The sequence below is a fragment of the Mauremys mutica genome, chromosome 8, assembly GCF_020497125.1.
Source record: "Mauremys mutica isolate MM-2020 ecotype Southern chromosome 8, ASM2049712v1, whole genome shotgun sequence".
NCBI classification, from domain to species: domain Eukaryota; kingdom Metazoa; phylum Chordata; order Testudines; family Geoemydidae; genus Mauremys; species Mauremys mutica.
Window position 1 is genome coordinate 78,058,061 of NC_059079.1, and position 8,672 is coordinate 78,066,732.

The window sequence follows — 8,672 nt, forward strand, 5'->3', positions numbered from 1 at the left end:
ACAAACCTTCTGAGCCAGTAGGTTCTTATGTCCATGTCTAGACCAGAGATTTGGATATTTTCAGATTAGCTTTGGATAAACCTCTGTACTTTTGGACACTTCTCCTAAACAGATCTAGCCTCTAAAGAGCTTGAGGCTCGTCCATCACTAATTTTCATATGAATTACATTAAAAACCCTTAAGCTGAAATATGTCTTATTTTAAAAATAGACTAATAAAACAATAAATCAGAAGGAAAAGCAAGCTGAAAAAATATAGAAAACAGATTAAAAGCAATGGGGAAAAGTGAACTCCATAAGAATACTATACATGCCAAGCCCTTCAAATGTGATTTCCTGCATACTGCACTTTTAAAAAGCATGATATTACAACATGCTCTCACATCCAAGGGCCAAAAATATGAAAGAATAAAGCCTTGTTTGAACTTGGGAGTTGAATAGGTTTCATCTGACCCATCTGTGATTGGATCCTAAACCTAGGACATGTCAGATGATTTTTCACTCAATGAGCATCTGTACCACTCCCCTGTCTCTCTTCCCCACCCTCTATGTGAACAGATAGTGCTGACACACTTCCTGTTATGGACTATTGGGTACAGCTCCCGAGCAGCCTGGCACTGAAATCCATGTGGGTTGGGCAGAGGACTTCAAAAGCAACTTCTGGCACATGGAAAAATATTTCGAAGTGAGCTTGGGTAGTTCCCAAAATGACCTGCTCCAAGCAAATAGAAAGAGAGCTTATATTCTCTTGTGTGAAAGACCCAGCTCCTTTAAAGAGCCTGCCAGAGACTTATGAAATACTATGTTATTGCTGAGAAAGACTGACAGTCGAAATAACCACTGGCAAAAATAAAAGGGCATAAACATGATGCAAAGATACCAGTTCAGAATTAGCTGGAGGCTGCGTGATTTTAACTGCCCAGAATCTAGAATATATGCGTGGTGTAGTGAATATTCTGTTTGTTACAAATGCACATGTTCCATATCTGATTAATCACAGTCAGAACAAATATTTGGTGAAAGCTACAGAGGACAAGAACAAGGCTAAATGTCACTAATGTGAATAAATTAGCAGGGTTAGCCATTGCTAATACAGCTTTTAAAGTCATCCAGTTCACACAATTTTTCTCTGCACTGAGGAAGTTTGCTGCATAATAAGTTGTCAAGTATCAGAGGGGATAGCCATGTTAGTCTGGACCCACTTCATCAGACGTATTGGAGCATAAGCGTCTGATGAAGTGGGTATTCACCCATGAAAGCTCATGCTTCAATATGTCTGTTAGTCTATAAGGTGCCACAGGAATCTTTGTTGCTTTTTGCATAATAAGGGAAATGTTAGGAGCTAGGAAGGAAAAAAAATAGGGTGAAAGAGTACACAGTGTACCTTAGCATAGGAATAGCACTTGCCAGCATCCCTGGGAAATTCAACAAATGTCGTGTTGAGAGTGAATGGGGTGCCAACAATGCTTTGTGACCTATATTTATAAACAGATACAATGTCATGCGTTGAGTAAACTTACATAGAGGGCCAGAAGCCTAGCTGTTATAAATCAGCCCATATCCATTGGGCTTCAGTGGAGCTAGACTGAGACTCATCAGCTAACACTATGGCCCAGTATGTTTTACATGCATCTTTTTCTTATCGGGAGCATCAGAGGCCAGCCATTGCTACTAATCCATAAATGTGCGTGACTGTTCTGGCATGAGACAGGGTAAAGAAAATATGAAATGTTAATGGCATGTCTCAACAGGTTCCAATCTTCTGCCTGGTGTTTCCCCCCATTTTCCATCTCTTTTGAAATGGTCATGTTGCTGCTGGGCTACACTGTCAAGGTGGTGGGAGGTATTGGGAATGTTTGGGAGGACATAATATCACAGAATATCAGGGTTGGAAGGGACCGCAGGAGGTCATCTAGTCCAACCCCTTGCTCAAAGCAGGATTAATCCCCAGACAGTTTTTTATCCCAGTTCCCTAAATGGCCCCCTCAAGGAGAGAGCTCACCACCTTGGTTTTAGCAGGCCAATGCTCAAACCAATGAGCTATCCCTTCCCCCTTGGATATGACATTCTCTTCTGTAAAGAGCACGGTAGGCATAGTATCCATGAACCAAAGTGCACTGATGTCGATGGAAATCCTCTTGTTGGCTCCACAGGGCTGTGGCTCAAGCCCCCTGTGTGCTGTGCTAGAGGAGACATGGGATTGTCCCTGTCAGAGCTGGGACACAGTGTCTCATTTCCACTGGTGACATTTTTCCTCTGAAAATTGTGGTTTTGCTGGAAATTTCTGCATGGAAAATCTCTTCCAGGAGTCAAAGTTCTGCAAGGCTGTGCTGGATGGCTCTGAAGATGGGTAACTGGATAGGAACCATTTACCCTGATCTCACCAGTTTGAACCTTGGCCAGCAATGACTTGGAGTTGTTATCTTCCTTTGTAGGCTATTTGGTGCCAGCCATCGTGAAATGAGTGGGAATGCTGCGGTCTAGTTTCTCGTGCACTGGTGTTCACGTTGCAGAAACTGGAACCTGTTGACAAGTCCGGGCAGTGAGGCCATGGTGAGAGGGTGACAGTCACAAGCTGTCATTTCATCCCCTAAGCATGGTCTCAAAGTGGGCTTTGTGGGAGGGTGTGGGGAGCTTGCTGCCTAGGCTGTGCCTGCTATGGGGATAAAGAGGGGACTTCAGCCTCTGGGGCTGTCAAACCAGCACTTTTCATCAACTATAAATCCACTCTTGATTTTTCTACTGTAAATTCTCCTATTATTCAGCCAGCTCTAGCACTAGATAATCTCCCCAGGTCAAAAACATTTACCCTGGTGGCCATTTGATAACCTCTCTTGTCAGCAGCTCTAATGAGGAAGTCTCTCTTTTTATCGAACCTCACTCCTTTAGCTTCAGGGCATTTCTTATAATATATCTTTGGCCACCCATGAAGAAGAGCTCTGTCCTCCTTTAAGCTGTGTTTCCTCTCTCATATTTGCACAGAGCTATCCTGTTCCCCTGGTCCCTTCCTTGGTTAAGTATCTTTAACCTTTCCTCATATGTCAGCCCCTGCAAGGCTCTTATCTTGGCTACTTTTCTTTGTAGCCTTTTAAATTGGAATAGAGGTGCGTGGGTGGGGTGGTGACCAAAATTGTGTGTAAATTGGACCTCAGCAAGGCTGTGTCCAGAGGAAAACAGCACTCCTTCAGTCTTGCAAACAATCACTTCACCAGGGGCGGCTCCAGGCCCCAGCACACAAAGGGCGTGCTTGGGGCGGCATGCCGCGGGGGGCGCTCTGCCGGTCGGGCGGCAGGCAGGGTGCCTTCGGCGGCATGCCTGCGGAGGGTCCGCTGGTCCCACGGCTCCACCGAAGCCATGGGACCGGCGACTGGCAGAGCGCCCCCCGCGGCATGACGCTGTGCTTGGGGTGGCAAAATGTCTAGAGCCGCCCCTGCACTTCACGTAAATTTATGGACTGTTTTTTCTGTGGGAATTGACATTGGAACTTCTTAAGCCATCCACTTTATAAAGAGTCAAGAAAAATATGCACAGTTACTTAGAAGCCAGGGACAAGATGCTTAACAATAATGACTGAACAAGGAGTGAGGGCGAGGTTTTCCCAAATGGCACATTAGCAGGGTTCTTGGGTGGTTTTTCTTTTTGTTTTCATTTTTCATCATCTGCAGCATTAAGTAGAGATTGTGCTTTGGATTCATGGGAACACTTTGTGATGAAATTATTCTGTTACGGGACGCATGTGCTCAGATGATCATAATGAGCTCTGCCCTCTACTGCTGGACATGGCATGATTAGCAAGAAAGAGATGGTCCTGCAATAAGTCAGCAGCAGGAACTGTGTTCTCTGTTGGACGTGCTATAGCCTGTCATTTCCTGTATGCTTTCTGGAACCTTTGTGTTCTATGCAATTACTGTAATATCTTTGGATGGTGCCTGTGACCTGCTGTGCAACTCTAACCCACTATTGTAAGTGCTACAGGTGAAGGGGAGACCTTTTTAAAAAAAAGTGTTATTCTAATCTGAAAAGTGACTATAAAATGGCACAGCAGGGGAGAGAGTATCAGCATATATTGTTTCTTAGTGACTTCAGGTCAGATTTGCTCAATTGACAAGTAAAATTATGGGTTTTCTAATTGCTAGCTCTGCAAACACAGCCTGGGATCTCAGTCATGCCAGGCTCTTTCTGACATATAAAGATTGAACAAGACAAATTGTGCCCTCAGTTACAAAATAATTTCCCCTGCAGAGCCAGGCCAGCTACAGGAGAGGGAGCTAGATTGTATTCTGGCTCGTGCATCACCAACAGAGTCATACGTTCCATTGAATTCTGCTGCAAAAAACTTTGCAAAGTAAATGTCATTATTGTGGCCACGGTGTGTTAGTAGAGAAAGGTTTGTGTCAGTTGTGTGGAATCCCTTGTGAATTCAGCCCTGCCACTTTACTGATGATTTATGTAGCAAACAAGTGCAGGGTGCTACATACAAGCACTTAGTGGTACAAGAGATAGTTTAGAGTTTGCAGGTGTTAACATGGCCGAGAAGCATTTACAGTTGAGACATGCCAATGATATTTACAGTGCTGTCAGAAGATTTCTTGCTGCTGATCCCTGTGGTATTTACTACCCTCATGAGTTGTGCTTTGAAGTGTAACTGAGTTGTAAAGAGGGTTCCTCTAGTCAATATCTCATTGTTCTGTTAGCTCAGGTTGGCAGGAGAAACTCAGGGCCTTAAACTCCAAGTTTTATCTTTGCTGGTAATTTTGTTTGTGACTTGGGGGAATTGATTTTCATCTTGGCAAGGCAACCCATCCCCATTTTGCTTATATACAACTTGGATAAAATATGGCTCTGGCAAGCTCACTGGCATGACTGCAACAAACAGCAACCTTTGCTGTAGCCAAGGGAGCTGACAGATGTTCGTGTTGTTGTTTGTGAAGAGAGACAACAGAGCCTCTCTTGCAAAGGGAGAGCTAATGTTGTTTTTCTTGACCGTTTTCCATCTCTTTCTTGCAGCCGCCTAGCCATAGTGCAGATGGCATAAAGAGAGGCGGGGAAGATTAAGATCAAAGTTTGGCCTGGGATGTGAAACTGACAGCTTCTCACATTGTGTGGCAGGAGGCCAAGGAGGAGCCGTTCGTTTTCCTGAGGCACTTGTTGTTCATAGATTCCAAAGCTAGAAGGGAGCATTGGGATCATCTAGTCTGATCTCCTGGGTGACGCAGGCCAGAGACCTGTTGCACAATAATCCCTAGAGCAGAGCTGTTAGATAAGCATCTAATCTTGATTTAAAAATTGTCACTGATGGAGAATCCATTTTGCCATAGAAACGTTTATTTCAAGCCCCAACCAGACAGGTGACTGTGAATCAGGATTTCCTGTTGCTGTTACTCTGCAGCAGCTCGCAGAACACGGGGGAGTGGCTGTTGGCAGAGAGCTTTGCTTGACAAAGGTTGATGAGAAGAGGCACAGATCCGAAAGGGCTAGGCTATGACTGGGCTATTTGCCCATGCTAGGGAGTAAGAACCCCCCCCCTTACTCCTCTACCTAGATTCCCTGGCTCTTGATCTCAGGTGTGTAAACAGGTGTTATGCTCCTGATTCCCCAGCCACCTGCTCTAGTTAGGGGAAGTAACAGGCAGAACCTTGGCTTCTCCACTCACTGACTAGTGCAGCTGATCCATCATGGAGCTATCAAAATCTGCTGCTGGCCATCTTCCAGGAGAGTCGTTATAGCCCAGAGGGATGTGTCTGAGGCACAGAGAATCCCAAAGCTACTCTTTGGTTGGTATGGTTTATGTTTCGCCTCTTCTCATCGCTCTACCTAAGGACACAGGCTAGCCCATATTGTATATTCTGTCCCCTTTATCCATAATTCTTCTGCCTCCAAATACATTGAACAATTATTTTCTTTGCATTGCTGACATTTTTTAAAACTCCAAAATCACTGAGGAGCTGATGTCCCATTTTCCAAAGTGACTTAATTCTCAGAAATCTAAGGGCCAGATTTTTAAAGGGTTCTGGCACCTAACTGTGGTGTAAATGCCTTGAAAAATCTGCCCCAATGTCTCATTGAAAGTCAGTTGGACTTAGGCATCTAAGTCACTGTGAGGGGCCTTTGCAAATTTTACTCTTAAGCTTTTTGTTCAGTTGTTCTGCTGCTTTTTGAATGAGAGACCACCCCTCTCCCCATACACCCCAAAATAAAAATGTGGCAAACAACAAAGGAGTAGGACCAAAGCTTCATGTTGTACTCCCTTCTCTTCCTTTGGCCACTTGAGGTGTAGCCTCCCCAGTGGTATTCCTGTCCCCTGATTCTTTAAATGGCTCTGCTCTCCATGCAAACATTGCATTGCCTAAAAGCCCATGTCTCCGAAATTTACATTTGATGTTGTTAGTGGGCAGAAGATTTGGATTGGATAAAGCACTTGAAAGCCTGGGTGCTTATTCAAACTGTCCAAATCTTTGGCGATTCTCTTCCCATGCCCCTTACCTATGTTGTAGTAGCAACAATCTTGGGGGATGGGAGAGGAAGTTGGCAACTTCCCTCTCTCCCCTATTGCCCAAGCAAAACCCTTGAAGGGCAAGGCTTAAGGATGAGCCAGAAGAAGAGCTGATCAATCCTGTGCCACACTAATTGTATCAGCAGAAATACTCTGTCCACCTTTTAGCAATGAAAACAGGTCTGTGAAATGTACAAAATACTAATGAAATGTTCTGGTTGGCTTGAAGTAAGGGCCTGATTCTGCCAGTGGTCACTGAGTAGTAGCTTAAAGGGATGTAGACAACTTTTTATTTGAAGGGTCTAGAGTTAAAATAAATAATGAAATAACTGCTGAATATCACTTTATTGATTAGTTTTGTACCAAGACTATATTTGTCCAATTTTAATGTAAGCAGAGTCAGGATGAGCTCTACCCTGACATCTGGTGGTGAATTGTGGCAAGTTGTGGAAAAGAACTTCAGGGCTGATCTTGTTTGCATAGGCACACCCACCCCGCCTAGCATGAGCCAAAATGGTCACTTTGGCTGCTGTGGGATCCCCGGTTTCTCTGTTATTGGGACAGGAAGAATAAAGTGTTGTTACCCTGCTTATGTGAATCAAGGACAATGAAACTGTTTTATGCCAGAGGGACTCGCCATCAACTAAGTAACACTTGCTAGACAAGGGACATGGGTTCCAAAACCCAGTGAATTGAGAGAGGCTGGTGGTAGGTATTTGTACCTGATGATATTGGCCCCTCTTGAGGGCCTGAAAAACCAATTACACCTCTTCCTTTCTCTACTGTAGAATATCAGAGGTAATTTTAATTCTGTTAGGAGTCTAGTTACAGGCTGTTGAGCTGAATTCACTTTGGGCCAATGGTGCACCAGCATTGAGGCTACCCTCATACAAGATGAAATCACTTAAGAGCTGAAATCGCTGAGTGCTGTGAGGGTGGAGGGGGGCTGAATATGTTGCTGAGCAGCTAGCAGAGCAGTTTGCATGATGACTGGAGCGGCTTGCAGGACAGCTGGTGGAGCGGAGCGGCTGGAAGAGCAGAGCAGTTTGCAGAATGGCTGGAGCAGCTCACAGGATGGCTGGTGGAGCGGAGTGGCTCGCAGTGAAGGCTGCAGCAGAACCCCATGGAGAGGTGGGGCAGTCGGCCTCGGACCACGTAAGGTGCCCCTTAACACCGCTGTGCCTTCTCCCCCCCCCAGGCTGGGAGGTAAAACTCTGCAGATACACATTTGAACTCGGGGGCTGCACTGACCAGGGGCAGAGACTTTTGGGTTGTTGGACTTAAGACCCCTGAGGGGAAAAGGATACTGCCAAACTTACTTGGGGGGGGGTGTCTTTTGCTTATGGTTTGTGTTATGAATCCCGCTTGTGGTGTTTCTCCAACATAATGCCGTATTGTTTCCCTCCTTTATTAAAAGGATTTTGCTACACTCATACTCTATGCTTGCGAGAGGGGAAGTATTGCCTCTTAGAGGCACCCGGGGGTGGTATGTATTTGTCCCAGGTCAGTGGGCAGGGGCTTGAGCCGGTTTTGCATTGAGTTATTGAAACGGAACCCCTAGATACTGAACCCGGCCCTTGTTGCTGCCAATTCAGATGGGCAGAAGGGTTACATTAATGAAGTGAGATAAATGCAAACAGCATTTCCTTTATTTACTAATGCAATCACTACATTTTTGGGGGCTAACACCCCCTCAAGCCTCCATTTGTTTACTGCCATGCTTACTCTGCTAAGCCCACATTTATTTCATTGGGACCGTCCATGGAGTGATGGTGGCAGGCAGTGTTTCTGAACTAGCAGGATGATATAAATGGGGTTTCAAATCTTCGTTCTGTGGCTACTTCATAAAACAGCAATCTTCTTAGAGACTGCCTCCTCTTCACATGTCCTAATGTCCCCCCTTCCTCCAAAGGATTAGCTCCAGGCAGCAGAGCTTGAGAGTCAGAGGATTGCTGGGTGAGTTACTATCCTTTACTGGACCAACTTCTGTGGTGAGAAAGAAGCTTTCAAGTCACAGAGCAATCCTTCAGGTCTAATACCCTTCTGATATCCTGAGACTGATATGACTGATACGACATTGGATTAACATCATTTTAGGAGGATGAATAATATTGGTAGACAATCTTGTGACTTAGAACAAAGGAAATCGAGCCTCATGCTTCTGGGTGTAAATGTAGAAA